Source organism: Anser cygnoides, chromosome 2, assembly GCF_040182565.1.
Source record: "Anser cygnoides isolate HZ-2024a breed goose chromosome 2, Taihu_goose_T2T_genome, whole genome shotgun sequence".
NCBI classification, from domain to species: domain Eukaryota; kingdom Metazoa; phylum Chordata; class Aves; order Anseriformes; family Anatidae; genus Anser; species Anser cygnoides.
The window spans coordinates 158,978,172-158,995,569 of NC_089874.1; the positions used below are offsets into that span (position 1 = coordinate 158,978,172).

General features: G+C 41.7%; 1 protein-coding gene across 4 annotated transcripts in view; it reads right to left on the bottom strand.

The window, feature by feature from the left end:
• TRAPPC9 (trafficking protein particle complex subunit 9) overlaps positions 1-17,398 on the bottom strand; it is a 468,771-nt gene that overhangs the window by 149,117 nt on the left and 302,256 nt on the right. The window lies entirely within an intron of this gene.

Below are 17,398 nucleotides of genomic sequence, written 5' to 3' on the forward strand. Positions count from 1 at the left end.
AAAATATCTTTCCACCCTAACTGCCAAATTCTGAACTTCTGTTTCTGCTCCTTGGAGACAAGCAGTAGTATTTCTGGTTTTGCAGAAGCAGCTCAGAAATGTGTGAAATATAAGACATGACTGGACAACATCCATGCAGCTCCATGCTGTATTTTAGTCTGTCTCGTTTTCCGTGCAGAACAGAAGGGCTCTTGCAGAGCTTAAGGGCAGGTGATCAGTGCCAGGCGAAGTGCAAACTGCCCCGGTCCCGTGCCATAAGCCAAACAAATAATTAGCAAACCCGCAGTCCAAGCACTGAGTGGCGAGTGCCTCGTGAAGCTTTCTCCTCCTCTTCCAGATGGATTAATTTTTAAAGATAACTTGCTTTTCTTTTCCAGCGGGGAAAGAGTGGGGACAGACTTCCAAAAATAGGCTAGCCTGTCACAACTGCTAACTGTCACGCGGTGCCGAGATTGGAGCTGATCTCTTGGGGAGGCGGCTGAGAACAGAGGGGAGTAAGGAAGGAAGGAGAAAGAGTAATTCCTCTTTCCATAGCACAGCCAGAAAGAAAATGAATAGACAACCTGCAGTCAATCACAAATAATACATAAGCCAAAAATCAGTCATTCCAAGTAAAAATACATAAATGTACCAGTTTACCATCAATTATTACCAAAGGAATATATTCTAGAGCAACAAAACTGACGCCCAAATGTACTCTCTGTCCAAGGTCTCACGGGGACAAATACGACATTATTGCCTGTTTAAACAAATTGACCCAGCAAATTAAACCAAAATGCTCTCTTTAAATTCAATTTTCAAATGCTGTTCTAAAAAGGCTCCTGTCCATGTGGCCTCTGCAGTAAACAGACACACTGAAGCCACAAGATGATTAGAAAAAAATATGTTTAGCCTTTTATGAGATCAGGGACTATTCAGATTACATAAATCAAAAGGTTATTTAGAAAAAAAATACATAAATAATCCCACTTAAATCCAAGCAAAATTTGCTCAGTGCTAAATATTGGAAGTTATAAGAAAAGGTAGGGGGAAAAGCTACAACTGCATCATTATTAAATGGACAAGAGCATAATCTCATTCAGCAGTGATCTTAGCCCTGTGCATCTAACGCATTCATTTTATTAAGAGGTCTGAAGCGGAATATTTGAAAACAGAAATCTTATTAAGAAAGTCTTCATCATCCTTGCTGGCGTTTTTCCTTCCCGCCGCATGAAGGAAATGTTTTTTGTCTGTATAATCTTTGCCAATAACGGGCTAATCTTTTTTCATGGCCTGCCTTAGTCACATGTTGTTGTGGAACATTAAGGATGCACTTCGCTAAGCTGCTGCACCAGGTGCTTTCTGACGCACCTGCGTACGACGTAGCATCGGCATCAGGTCAAAACAAAAAAACAGACAACATAAAATTGGATATCATCACTCATTCATGAACTTCATTTCCCTTTTTAGGTCTAAAATGCAGTCCACCTGTCAGCAGACAACAGTAGGTTTTGTAGTATAGGGTCATGAAACACTGATTTAGTAAGACTGACATACTGACCAATGTAAACTATTTAATTTTTTAATGGTGACCATACGTAGAGACCCTGTCAATGACATTTGTGTAGCTGTGACTTGAGGTGCTTGCTACCAACAGCACCAGTGTGGCTTCTGCTAAAGGCCATCTCCTTCCCTTTCTTCAATGTGCCTCCTTCATTTATGATTCCGCGTAGCCCTATCCTGACATATAAAAATCATGGTAGCTAAATTTTATAATTACAATATTACTTGAAGCCAAAGAGTTGCATTGCTGAAGACAGGAAAGTACAGTACAAACCCTATTCATTATTATTTTGTGGGGGCAAATGCTCCTGCGTGGCTCCAACGTTGTGCACCAAGTGGAGGCTCCCGTGCCCAAGTCTGGGAAGGGCCAGGGGCAGCTGCGGTTCCTCCTCCTCAACAGCTGAGTCATGGCAAGTTCTTTGACTCAATGTCTAATATAACCCATTAAAATGAGGCTGATTTTATAGGGAACAGCGATGAGTAAGGACTGTGCCAGCAGACATCAGCATTCAAGTTATCATAGATAACTGGGGGCTCTAACCCAGGCTCTATCACAGCTTTTTTCCTCCCCTCCAAATTTAAAGTATGAAAATAAATGCCTACTTAAAGAAATAAAATAATAGCCGGTGACAATTTTTTTGTTGTTGTTCATGCCAGAGATACAATAAAATTAATTCCCGAACTCAGAGACTGAAAACCAGCTCATGAGATATGCAACGTGGGCATTTAACTGAGCCCTAGCCTGGAGCCCTGTACTCTCACATGGTGAGGGTTTATGAGAGCTTTTATGAGAGCTTTTGTAGGGCTCATCCATATCATGAACAGGTACAGAGATTACTGTCGGAAAGAATTTACTAATAACACACACGGCAACTTGCTGCAAGCCGAAGGGCCACAGAGAAAAATCACCCAGGCCACAAAACAGCTGAGTTATGAACAAAATAAAAGTTTCCTCCAGGTATAGCAGAAGAACATCATCTGAGAAGAGAACGAGATGCCTAAGGCAATTATTTTGTTACCTAGAAGTGGCTTTAAAAGCCAGACGGGCTCAAAACCTGAACAAATGCAGTGTTTAGACGGCGGCATGTAGGGCTGTTGGAATAGTTTTTGGATAGTAATTCTTTTCTAATACAAATAGGTCAGGGAGAATCAACACCTTTTGTGTCATCACTGGCTCCCATGGCAGTGACTTCTGGTCAGCATCCAACAAATTAAATTAGAGAGTGATCAACTGTCTAGCTCTAGTCAAAATTAGACCCACCTTTAAATACTCTTCTGTTCTTACATTAGAGACCCATGCGATACTGTTGGGGTAGTAAAAAGGAGAACAGATGAAACCAAAGATCTCTAATAGAGAAGCTGTAAAGGGCCATATCTTTGAGCCAAACAAATTGCACAAAATGGGGCATTTGGAAACAACGACCGCAATTTCTTCCCTGAATCAAATCTACTTAAAGATACTTCTTTCAGGCAGATAGCAAAGAAAAAATACTCAATGTGCAACATGGTCACTTTCTAACGTATCTCCCGTAACACGCTGGCAGCCCCACAAATTGGCACATCCCGTGCCTTCAGCTCAGGGACTGATACTCCCAGAGAATGCCCACATTATTTGGGCACCCTAATGAGAGAGCCAGAGCCAACAAAATCCTCTTTTACAATGGAACAACCTCTCAATTCCACATTCCTGGGTGGAAGAGCAGGATGGGAACAACGTCTCTGGGATACTGACGCTGGACAAAAAAGAATCCTCTTCTAGTTATTTTCTCAGGTCAAATCTAAAGGGTTGCCAAATTGCTTGGATACCAACGTGTATTCACCAAGCTAAGCACTGATTCATTGCACTCACTGGAACGAACTGCTGGTTATTGCTATTTGCCAATTATCTGCTCCCACCTTTCCATTACTGAGATAGTAATGCGTGTATCACAAAGGGTTTTGAGTGAGTGACAAAGATTTTTGGCTACTGATAAACAGCGCTGCACAATTTACAAAACCAGAAGGTTATTTCAAGACAAAATCGCCATGAAACACCGTCATTTAAATAATGAATGGCTATGCTTGCTTGCTTGATTTCTTTCTCCTAAAATAATTTTTCTTCCTTTCTGTCAGTTGGCAACAAATACATCTTAACATTTGCATTTCAAGCAAGAAGACAAATCCAGACAGTTGCTCCAAAAGGACTGGAAAATGTGTTGTAAACTCTGGTATGTACAAACCTATCAAAGACGTCCAAACTTAGGCAGACAGGGAAGGCATTAGCAGTTTGTCAGAAGCTCAGGAGGAACCCCAACTTTGCTCAGAGAATTTGGAAATTGCTCTTCTCCCCCATTTGAAAACATTGTTCAGCCACGTCCCAGCTTGCCACATCCATCCACTCAGGTCAACACGGAGCACCTTGTTCTGCTAACTGCCATAATACACAGCAAGAGACACTAAAAGTCCTTTGCATAATCTATGACCAAAATGGCCCAAACAGGACCTAACGTTTTTTTGTTTACTTGATTTTTGTGTTTCTTTTGTGTTTCTTTTTAATCACCAGCAGTCACTATGGAAATCACAGGCACAGTATTCAAGCCAAAAATGCCCATTCAGGCATCATAAAATAGCTCCAACTTTTCATTACTATTCAGTGTAATTACGAGAACTAAAAACTAGCTCAATTGCTATCAGTTTATGTTTGCGCAGAATTAATAAGTCTGGGACTTAAAAGGCAGTAAGCAGACAAACTAGTGCACACATGTGGGACAGAAGGAAAAAAATACCAAACCCACAGTTTTCACACAGGTCTTTGGCTATGAGATGTATATAAAGCCACTGCTCAAGTATTTTGCCTGATAGAATCATAGAATCATTAAGGTCAGAAATGACCTTCAAGACCATCTGGTCCAACCACCCCCCTACCACCAATGTCACCCAAAAAACCATGTCCCCAAGCACCACGTCCAACCTTTCCCTGAACACCCCCAGGGACGGTGACTCCACCACCTCCCTGGGCAACCCGTCCCAATGCCTGACTGCTCTTTCTGAGAAGAAATGTCTCCTCATGTCCAACCTGAACCTCCCCTGGCACAACTTGAGGCCATTCCCTCTGGTCCTATCACTAGTTACCTGTGAGAAGAGGCCGACCCCCAGCTCCCCACACCTTCCTTTCAGGTAGCTGTAGAGAGCAATGAGGTCTCCCCTGAGCCTCCCCTTCTCCAGACCAAACAACCCCACTTCCCTCAGCCGCTCCTCACAGGACTTGTGCTCCAGGCCTTTCACCAGCTTCATAGCACTTCTTTGGATAACTTCACTCAAGTTTGCTGTGTCATGGTCTCAAAACATAACTAATTTAGAAACTGTCTCAATCAATGTTGTTTTTTTTTGCAGAAGGACATTTGCCAGAGAACACACAAGTTTGAAGGCTGTAGCTGTGGCATGCTCGGCTTCCTTCCCAAACAGAAAGGACTACAGAATAAGGCCTCCTCATCAGAAAATCTACCCCAAAGGCAGCTTTACCACCTCTCCTCGCCGAGCTAACAATAAAAGAAAACATGGTAAACAACGCTGCTCAGGGATACTCTTGGATTTTTATAATAAAAGATGATAGATCATGCTGAACACGGTTGCTCCACTGACTTCCCACCACATCAGAGATCACCATGTAATCTATAGTGCGTGTTGGCACTTAAAAGTAATGGTATGCTATAAATAATAAATACAAGGGATAGAATAAGAAATGAGACTGGGAAAGCAGATATGCGAATTACACAATTTCAAATAAACACGCATATATGTGTATATATGTATAGAGAGAGACAGCACAGACCATCTAGCACGGCTGGCTTTCGGCTTTAGATGCTGCAAGGGTTGGGGCTGCTTTTAGAGGCTGTTCGCATCATTTTATCTCTGTCTTTAGAACAGTATTCTTGTGAAAAGAAATAAAATATTCAAAAGGTTTAATTATTTTTTTTTCTCTGAGCACCCACCAATCCCTCCATGAATTATTGTTCATTGCATTCAAACAGACAAAATAAATCCACCACAGCTAACTACCAAGATCCTCCCACCCACAAATAAATCCTAACTGTTGCCCACTTCCAAGCAGAAAAGAATACTAAAAAGCAAAGCCCCAGCCACAGTTCAGGTTACACTGAAACAATCAGAGAATTAACCTTCAAAACAGTTTTACAGGAGGGGAATGTCAGAAGCACAGAAGAATGCCACAAACATATCTCATCGAGAAATTTCACCGATTAGCAAAAACAAAATTGAGGAAATCGAGGTGTAAGAAAACAGATTTCTCATCTGTATCTTTTAAACCGAAATGATACCTTTATTATGCATTAATATATTTGAAGATTGGTTAGCTTGTATGGGCAGAGAGGGTGGGCGATACGAACTCCAGAGATCCTCTCCCTTCAAGCTGAAATTATTCTGTGGAAAAGAACTGAGTACATTATAGGATGAAGTGAGGGTGGTAAATCCCTACCGAGAACACATCTTCCAATAGCCTTGAATAATTTATAGCAGTATGATGCACTGGTCACTCTAAGAAAATTTCTGTAACGCTCAAAGATTCTACACATGCAGTTTTCCTCATTTTATATATTAAGCTCATCTATTTGCACTAAGGCAACCTTTCAGAGTTAAAAGGCCTTTCACAAGATCGCATCAAATGGGTGATTCTAATGGTCTTCAAACACAGCTCCAGACGGAGACTCAACTTACATAGCTTCAAGCAAGAAACAGAATTTGGAGGCAGCAATTTCTCCCTTATGTTCCGTTTTATTCCAGAATACAACACTAGTTCTAAGGAATTATAAATGCAGAAATGTAACAGTAATACCTATTTCTTGTGTCTCTAATAACAGCGTCAGAAAAAGGTGAAGAAATTAAACCACCACACCATACGCAGCCTCATACAACTGCTCTTTGTACTTATGTCTGTAAAGATGTGCTGATTCAGAGTGGCTTTTGGGTACATTGTTTCTCAAAATCTAAAGAAATTACTAGAAAAATTGGCAAGATAAAAAAACAACCCTGCCTAAGCTGTGATCCTACATCAAGGCACAAGGATACCATCCCCAAAGGACTGTTACTGAAGGGAGAAAGCCATCCTGTCATTAAAACTTGGAGGACAAAGGGTATCACCACAGATAGCTGAAGTATCCAAGAGATGAGAAAGGTATATGGAAAAGCTCACACAACTGGGGGTGTACCCAACACCTCAACCTTCCCCAAACCAACCAGTACATAAACCCAACCCACATAACAAATCCTGCTTTGGGGTAAAAAAAGTGGGGTATCTTTGTGTGTCTGTGTATTTATTCATGCATGCCATAACTGATAGGCAAAAATCCTGCCAAATTCTGTCACATGCTCTGAAATCACCAGTGGTGATTTTACAACCTGGCTGTGAGACTTCAGTCATCAGGCTCCCATTTTAAAATACTCATCTCTGATAAGTTTTAACTTTGTATGAGGACACTGAAGTTGACTGCTTGGTAAAGCAAACCCAGTCAACTCAACTGACCTCAAGCAGGAGTTTATCAAGGTCTTTAACCACGAGATAGAACTTCATTCTTTGGATTAATCACTCCCCTGTGTAAAAGGATGGCTTCAAATTCAGCAACAGCAAGGCCCATCTCTCCTGCACCATGTTCCTTCAGAGTTGCTTCTCTTTTCTTCTTTCAGGTTCATAAAAGCTCTGATCCCAATGGCTTTAGGACAACTTAAGCACGGGCATTAAACATACCCTGAGCACCCTGCAAGAGTACAGCAAGATTAGGACCTTGCAGAACTGTAACTCTTCTGAAAGTTATATGCATTTTTCCTATTTTGTTTCCTAAAGAGTCAATCAGTGAACAGAATGATTTTCCTCTCAGGATCTGGGCTTATTTTTAAAACATGATTAATGGGACATAATGGAGTACTGGCTCTTACATTTGACAGAAAATAAAAATTCAACTGAACATGCTCTACTTTAAAAAATGCATAAGGATAACTAGAGCAAAAACAAAGCAGTTATGTTCTGCGATGTCATCTCAGGTCTGCTCTGAGAAAGCATTAGCAAATCAAGATATATTTAGAAGAAATTAAGGTGGTGGTATATGTCTGATCTGCTCAAAACCGCATAGGAAAGGAATTAGGAACTGGAAAAGACAGACTTTTACAATCATCCCTGGCTTTCTGCTTCCTGAAATGTTAGCAACCATGGCTACCAGACATCAGTAGGCTCTCATTTTCATCACCGAGAAAAAAAGTAATTTACCAAAAAGTAAATTACCAAAAAGTAATAATCTCCCATCAAACTTCTTAATAATTCAAAAAGAGAAGCTTCTCAAACTTTGGCTGCAAAACCAGAAAGGTGGTGTCGCCCACCTGGCCCATTTGGGAAGTTCCTTTGCCTACAAACTAGTGAAGTACCACTTCTTAGCCTTCACTCCTTAAAATTAGGAGTTGCCATGGTAAGGATTGGGCAGCAGCAGTCTCAAACAACCTCACAACAGTGGTTTGAAGCAACATCTGGGTCAACACAGGCTATAAAAAGCACTATAAAACCGCTCTTCCTCAATGCCCGCTTCGTTTGGAGACAGCAAAATGAACAAACAAACAAGAGTAACCCCAGTGAAATTTAAACAGTGGTTGTGAACGCGGAGACGTGGACTTTGATCACCTTGGAGCACGTGGCAGTTGTTTTCCATCTCAGGCCAGCGCGGTGTCTGCGGGATAACAGGCTGTCTGTCTGCTTTCTTCCCTTCTCCCAGAATAAGTGTCTGCAGCAGCTTAATTATCAAGTTACAAATAAACATATTCAGCTTGGTGCATACATTCAATTACAGATAATGAGCTCTAGACAAAAGCTATTGAACTATAACTGATACTCTAACAGCCAGTACACAACAAGCAATGATTAAATGATACGGACTAGGGACAAGAAAAGAAATTCTCATTCTTCCCTTCAAAAACATGCAAAGCAAGGAGATTTTCTGGCGAAAATCTGACAGAGGTAATTCTTAATACCTATTATTTTCCCTAGTCTCATCCATTTCTCACAAAATTACAGTGAAAGTTCAAGTGGTACTCAAAATTTTCACTCTTCGTGTTGTCATTTCAGCGAGATGTTTACAAATAAAAGCTTACAGTGTTTGCTAGAAGTTGAATTTTATAGTACCATGAGGATGCAGCGTAATATGCTACATGCTTGCATATAAAACCTAAGAGGAAGTGAAGCCTCAAGGCACACTTTGGTAACTTCAGTAATTTTAATACTCTGTAATGATAAACCAAATAAAAACCAAATATTAGGAAGTCAGGAAATTCAGACTTGCAGTGTACCTTAAAGGAAATGAAAACATCAAAAGTACAGACAGGGAGAAATGAAGTCAGTGGAAAACTCTGACGTCTGTCCAATGAGTCGGGCACGGTCAAGAGCTGCACAGATTAATCTTTCCCAGCTTCAAGACAACTTACAAATACCACATGTAGTGCTCTGAATGCTGTGAATGGCTACGAAAATGTTTTGCTCTCTGAGGTTCATGACATAGGGAGTGTTTTTTACATTACCCTTGTCTCTTTCCCTATAAGCTGAGTTTTCATTTGCAACAGTATTAGGATTCAAGGGCTCCTCATGCAGACCTTATCAGAAATAAGATTTCTTTATCTCTTCAAAAATGACTGTCGCAACGTTCCATCTGAAAGGTCTGCTGTAATCCTTCATCTTGGATTTAGCTTATGCAGCTTCTAAATATAAACTGATCTAAAAATATTAACAATTGCTTCTTCTCGGTCTCAGTCCGGCAGTCGCAGGTTCATCATAATTTTTCGCTTTGGCCAAGCCGGTTCAGACTGCACTCACCTGATAGCACAAAATTAAAATCTCAAGCGCTGCCTCCTACGTGTACCATGACAAAACCAGCAGCACGAACAAGCAGGGTGCTTACAGATCACAGAGGGTTTTGCAAGGGGTGTTTCACTTTGTTGCCTATTGTTAGAAGAAAATTGATTTCTCTAACCACGACCTGTGGCTGCCTTGCAGAAGACCGCAGCTATGACCTCCAAGCATCTCAGTCCACAGCATGACCAGCCCTGGGTTAACCGTGGCGTAGGGGAGCAGGCAGCACTGAAGGATTCGGCTTGCAAAGTCTACCTCTTCCAAGTCAATGGGATGCTGCCAGCTTGCTGCAGCTAAAAATGATGAGCTTCCCTACCTGTCAAGGTAAACACAGAATGGCTTGGGTTGGAAGAGACCTTAAAGATCATCTAACTCCAACCCCCAAAGTGTAAGCACGTTCCACCAGCAGCCAAGGAATGTTCACCTAATGCAAAATAGGTTTTCCAGTAATCCTGGAGCATGTTACTTTGAGAAAAACCAGCTGCTTTCTCCTAAGTATAGCCTAACTGTCAGATAGCCACGGAGTGCTGAAGGTACAGCTCCCTGAGAATAACCCCTTCAGTGACACATCCTCATCTCTACACAGCTTTGCTGTCTCCTCTTGGAGCCAGCATGTTCTGCTCTCAAGGTCAAGGCAAGCTGACTGTCCCTGGGCTTCCCGTTACAGCTGATGAGTGTGTGGATCTACACAACCCTTGCTACGTTATGGCAAATTCTAAAACTGGGACCTGACTGCCATCGTCCTGGTCTTACAGTAGGGATGAGCAACTTTCTCTTGGATGATGCTGGACAGCTGCAGTCTGAAGGGTTACATGTCAAGAGCAAAACTGGGATACTGCATAGAGTAAATCAACTCAACATAAAATAGAGCTTTGTACTGAAAAAAAAATAATAACTTGTTGCATGGGAGCATTCTAGCCATTGGCTACACTGTACACAGGATCATGTGTCAGACTTTCTAATGCGGCAAGAACCAAGGAAATTTTTGCAAGGAAGAGCTTTAGTGTTTGGATTCCTTTTATCACTTTTTTTTTTTTTTAGCATAGGATTTAATTTGTCTCTTCGAATAATCTGGTTCTTTCTCAGCTGTATCAATTCCTTGCTAAAGCACCAATCTTGGCAGTAGTGACACTTGATGTTTATTACTTTTGCCTGCTACAAACTGCCTGGCCTTCCAAGAGCTGAAATGCTCAAAATTCAGATGACAGAGCTGGCCTTGTGCAGGCTGCCATTAACACATCAGTCAGTGGTTAGCAATTAGAGAACAGATAATCCAACGATCTTTTTAAAAGGGTCAGAGATTGGTCATTGGCAGGGTTTGGAGGTCAAGGTTTAGACTGAGTATTAGGGTAACCCTGGTCTGGAACAGGTCACCCACAGGGTCGGTGCAATCTCCGTCCTTGGAGACTTTTTACATCCTGGTAGACCACTGACACCTGACGTGACCTACTGCTGGCAACAGCCCCTCTCTGAAGGGGAGGTGGGACCATAGAATCATAAGGGTTGGAAAAGACCTCCAAGATCATCTGGTCCAACCATCACCCTACTACCAATGTCACCCACTAAACTATGTACCTAAGTGCCAGGTCCAGATGACCACCAGAGGCCAAACAAAATTTCTGTGACTCTATGGAAGCTTGAACTACGTTATATGGACATACAATCATTGCTGGTTTCAGATATTCATGCTATAAAAGGATGATACAAACAGAAAGTACTTCTTCCAGCCCTACATGAAAGGTTGCTCTAAACACACCAACACGTAACATGGAAGGTCAGGAGGACAATGCAAGCAGTAAAACCCAGAAGAGATTGATCAAGCAGGTCTTTTGGTTCTGTCATTACCGTTCACAAAAGTACTCTTTTTTTTTTTTTCCCCCTCTATGTTCATGCCTAAATCTCATCTGAAGGCTTAATTTCAGTTCATCCTTCTGGCCAGCCACAGTTAGACCTGTTAAAGGCTGAGCTGATGGTGATGTCTCCATCTCTCTACAGTGTATTTCTGAACAACTCACAAACTTGCAACTCTAAACGATGTGCCAGCATATAAAACAAAAATCAGCATCCAGTATTATCATGGTTCCATTATAATTGACACATTATTTTAAATAAGCTATTATGATGATATAATTCTAAGAACATTTGTGCCTTTAACAATTGCTGTTACCAACAAGTTGCACAGCTTTTTTTTCTTCCTCAATTCTTTCATGTAACCTAAATAGGACAGAAAAGCAATATATCTGCTTAATGAAATTACAGGGTAAATTCCATTAAGTCCCCCAAAAGCGAGACACAGATGAGCACATGAAAGCTCTGGAGTAAAAATGTATTTCCTGGGGCAAGCAGCAACGGGCAGAGATTGCAAAGATGCTTGTTAAAATTATTTTTCTTGAGCTAAAATCTAGTAGTCACCAATGAACCAAGTCACAAGAATACTGAAAACTCTTCCCCTAGTCCCACTAATTATCTCCACTTCATTCTATTTTAAAAGTGCTTTTACTTGCACAATATTTTTCATACATATGGAAGAAAAAATGGAAATCAAAGAAGCCAGTGGTGGTAGGAGCTATGGCAAACCAAGGCGGCCTTTAGAATCATAGAATCATAGAATCATAGAATATCCCGAGTTGGAAGAGACCCGTAAGGATCATCAAGTCTCCTGGCACTGCACAGGTCTGCCCAAAAGTTTAGACCATGTGACTAAGTGCACAGTCTAATCTCTTCTTAAATTCAGCACACATTCAGGGTCGGTTGGGAGTTTGTCATTCCCACTGTCATGGTCCTCCAGCTCAGGGCACCCTGGGTCCCGAAGCCCATCATCAGCGTTGAAGACAGAGGCAAAGAAGGCGTTAAACGTCTCTGCTTTGCCTATGTCATTGTCTGTCAGGAGACCCTCCCCATCTAGTAGCGGACCTATGTTTTCGTTGGTTCTCCTTTTTCTGTTCACATATCTAAAAAAACCTTTTTTATTGTCTCCCACAGACATGGCCAGCTTCAACTCTAGTTGGGCTTTGGCCACACGAATTTTCTCCCTACAAACACAAACAGCATCCCTGTATTCCTTCCTCGTCGCCTGACCCTCCTTCCAGCAGCCATACACTTTCTTTTTTTGCCTAAGCTCCAGTAGAAGATCCCTGGTCAGCCAGGCCGGCCTTCTGCCCCGCCTGCCTGACTTCCGATATTTTGGAATCGCCTGATCTTGTGCTTTTAGGAGGCAGTGCTTAAAGACTGACCAGCACTGGTGGACGCCAATACCTTCAAAAGCAGTTTCCCAGGGGACCTTGCTGACTGGTTCCCTGAGCAGCCTGAAGTCTGCTTTCCCCACATCCAGGGCTGAAGTTTCGGTGACTGTTTTCCTTCTGTCACCATAAATTCTAAACTCAACCACTTCATGGTCACTATGACCGAGACGGCCGCCAATTGCCACGTCTCTTTATTTCATTATCAATGATATGTGATGGCAAATAAACACGACGAGCACCAAAGTACCATATCTCTGCAGAGAACTGCACTTCCAGCTCCTGGTCACTGTCATAGTTTCATGATGCAACTGTAGAAAGAATTGGGTCATTATTGTGAAGAGTGTGAGAAAAATCACATGCAGTGTATTTTAGACTTAATTCTTAGCAATAAGATCACCGTTTACCAGAATAAGTCATCAGCTACCGTTACAAGTTGTCTGATGCAAACACTGCGCATGCAACACATTTATAAATGAGCTTCAAGATCTTATTTAAGAGGCCTTAAGTACATTTTTTCTCCTTTCCATAAGAGATACATGAGTCAAAAAGAGACCCAGCAAGTAAGACAGCATGTAACTCTACCCACAGCATATTAAAATACTTGATTTCAACTGATTATTCATTTTAGTATGCACATTTCATTTTAAAAGAGGCCCAAATATATTCAGAAAACAAGACACAGGGCAGATGCCAGCCCTGTTGTTTGCTGTAGTACTAGAAGGCAGCTACAACTGCCTTCACAAAGAGAACTAGATGTAACAATATTCCCTCTCATCATTCAGTTTAGCTGAAGCCACATACCCAGCTTCCGAAGTGTGAAGGGCACTGGGGCAGATAAAGTTGCTGTCAGATGGACTCCGCAGATCCAAGCAAGCTTTGGAGGAGACTTCAAGCTCAGCCAGGAGGAAACGTGCAGGTGACAGGTCCATCTTTACGTCTTGCCTCTTGCTGAGAGCAAAATCCTTTCAAACAGCAGGGAAGCAGTTTCGTTTCCCTGAAAGCCACAATCCCAATTTGTCTCTCAGTGAAGTGCAAGTGTCAACCTTCCTAAAGAAATAGCCACAAGATGAAGCACTGCTTCCACCTTCCTTCGTCAAATCGCTTGGATACTCCCAAAACGTGGGAATCTGTCTCTCCCACTGCCTCCAGCACAAAAACTCCGCATCGGGAGCCCCAATTTTTTCCTGTTATTCCGTATTTTTGCATCAGAACACTATCAGTTACTCAAGGGAAAAGTGAAATTGTCAGTGAAATTGGCTGTGATGGCTGAGGACACCGTGAGGCGAAGACGACAGAAGCACTTGACTTGCAGCCTTGCTCCAAAGATGTTTAAAACCTTCGTGCTACCTGAGCTGCCTGGATCTGTATTTCACTGGCTCATAAACCCCCCTGGATATGGGCTAGGAGGCAGCATGGCCATAAGCCACATCCTGGGCTCAGGAGAACATTGGTAATACCTTCCAGATGAGTTCTTCAAAGCCAGGTACATGGACAAATTGACGTTGTGGGTCATGCTCACAACTTTGCTAGCAAATACATGTGGCCCATCTTCCAAAGATCATCCAACTAGTGTGGTTAACCACTTCCTATAACCAATCACACCACTTCAAATCCTTCAACAGCTTTGTCCAATCTTCATTATCTCTCTTCTGCTAACAATAAGAAATTCTCTGCATATTTTACAAGTAGTTTGGCCACAAAAGAAATCCACTTAAATAATCAGCAGTGAGATCTCTCCACTGGTACACATGTATTATTCATTACTACATAATCTCAACAGCTTGCTTAACATGCCAGGAGCTTCTCTAACTTCCCACAAAAAGGCTGACAGAGAACTTTTTCCCCATTTTTAAGAATGCACAAATTAAGTTTAGTCCATGCGCTACAGCCTTCCTGTTTCCTCTTCCCCCAGCCCTTAAGCATAACAAATCACGGGAAAATCCATCAGATGAAAGTTTGACTGAACAATTTCTCAGTTCATCACGGGACCATAGCTTCTATTGTTAGATATGGACAAACCTGCCTGCATTTGCACTCTCCCCGTTCCACGTGAATGGAAGACAAAGCAGCTCAAGCAAAACGCTGACCTGCTCTCTGCACATGAAATAACAATCTATCGTATCTGCTTCAAGAGGCAGAAATTAAAAATGGAAAAATCCTTACACAAGTATTTCTAATATGAGTAGCACTGCAGAGGAAGGGGAAGGAGAGAGAAATAGATATTTCTCTCTTCAGTCCGGTGTTTGGGGCAATCAGCTGGGCACAGGCATCTCTTTCAAGGAGAGGTCTTTGGGTGAAAACAAATCACCAGGAGCCACGCTAGGTGCTACATGCCACTCACCTGGTAGCCACCAGATACCACCTCTTTGCTGAATTTTGGAGGTCTCAAATGAAAGCTACCAAGCCAAGAACAACTTAATTCTATTTCCTGCTCATTGCTGTGATTGTTTCTTCTTAAAATGAACCCATCGTGTCAGCTACACTCAACCAACCAACCAACCAGTCCACCAGAGTATCTTCCCTGAACCACTGTCCTAACTCATTTCTGCTATTTCAAGTTAAATAAAAACAGAAGATATATTTATATCTATATCTATATTCATCGTTTTCATTGTGCCTTTGTCCTCCTCATGTAGGCACCCAAGAGTGTTTGTATTTGGCTCAATGCCCTTGCAATTCAGGTATGCCATATTATGTTCTCAGGGATAATAAAGCTTTCTCCTCAGCCCCAGATGTTACGTGGTATGCTTTCAGCAGGTTGCAGAATAACAGCTGTGGATACAAAAACTAAAGGAGCAGCACATGATGCTTAAAGTTGACTTTAAAGAAGCAGGGTGGATAGATGGGTCCCCTTCAAATAAAAATGTCGACATACTCTCTGGAGCTGAAGTATGAGTCTATCTGCCAGCTGTGCAGATCAAGCCCCTGCTGTGTGTGTTAGCATCTAAAACTGGGGAAGACGGTGATTGAAACATGCCAAAGCTGAAATAGGAACCGTGTTGCTCCTCTAGTGGCATCCTGGAGGCTGCACACACACAGCAGCAAGACCCGCAGCTACTACCACCATCATCATAAAGGGATCAAGGATTCTGGATTACCCAAGGAAAAAAATTTTTTCTTTCCCTTCCCTTTTCCTCACTGCTCAGTCACCCAACTAAAGGCCAAAACAGTATTTCCAGATAACTTTGCACATGCTGACAATCTGTCATATCCCGGCATGACAGATATCCTGCTTCCCTTGATTGCATTTAATGTTAAACCAGTCATTAAGCAAATACAATCATATACGATATCAGAAGAATGTTATTTCTTTTCAACAGGAGCTGGTATTAGTTGTGTGCAGCCCGAGAGAGGAAGCCTCTTCTCAAAAGCTTAAATCCGGATTTTACAGGCAGATTGCTTCACAGGTTGTTTTTCGTATAAATTTCTTTTTTAATTCGAAAAAGTTATTTGTGATTAGCCATCAATAATGCAAGATGTCTTTGAAATAACAGCAATACTTTTCACTCCGCTGTGAAAAGTGTCAAGAACAATTCTTTACATTTTGATGCTAAACGAAGTTACACATATTGCACTCCGTCTCACTACGTCACTGGTTCCAGCAAAGAAGCCCTTCAATGACAGCTCAAAGTCATCTGGCCAATCAGGCAAGAAAAATAAAGCACCCCTAAAAATCAGAGATTTCTGGTCCTTTAGTTAACTGTTGACCGAATTTTTAAATGGATATTTAAAAAAAAAATATTCTGCTTTGCTGTTGAAACTCTTTTTCATTTATAAAGAGCTCTTGCAGATTATGTGAACGTCCTTCCAGCATCAGACATATGGGTTGGAACATCTTTTTATCACATATGACAGTGCAGGTCAGACCCCAAAGAAACATGTTGTGAAGAACACATCAGTAACAAGAATAATTGGCTATACAACACACCTTGAGAACTGTCAAAAATGTACAGTTTTTATGAAAAAGCAACCTTTTTAAGTAGTTCTGATGTTGTTCAGCACTGCCCCATATGTCCACCCAAATGCCATTTTTAAACCCCGAGGATATATTTAGTACAGCATACATCATCCCGCTGTCGTCATTTCATTGAACAAAGCAAAGCAGGATCATGCTAAATGATGCATCCTCAGCGTGTTTCAAGAGCACAGCAGTGAAAGGACTGCAATACCAATGAAGTTTAAAATGTAGTCAAATAAGCTAAAGAAATAAGCAGAAGACGGCACAATAGGTATCAATGGAGTTGAATTATGAAGTCAAGAATAGATGGAAACATAAAATATGCTGACATACGAACTGTATCTGCTCCTGCCTAGTCTCCGTTCCCCCGCCATTCACATAAGGCACCATCTGATCTTTCAAGTTTCTGCATGCATGATGAGCTCTTGGCTACAGCCTGGGCTGGTGCAGCCAAATCTTTGTGATTCCACCTGGGCAGGACAGAATGCAAGTTATCACTTCCGACTGGCACGATTTCCTACGCCCAGAGTGACCCCGCGTGAGAACTCCATGCCTCATTACACCAGCCAAGAAATTAATGTAAATCACCAGCCCAGCACAGCTTACTGCGATCTCGGTAGAAGCTTGAATTCGATTACCAAAATTCAAAATAACTGCTAAGGGTTTGAGATTTATTTGTTTTTTTCTTTTAAAGGCAGCATTTAGCAAACAATAAGATTTAACTGTTTTCGCTAAGTGCAGATACCTTTTGTTACCACGTACTGGATGTCCCCCACA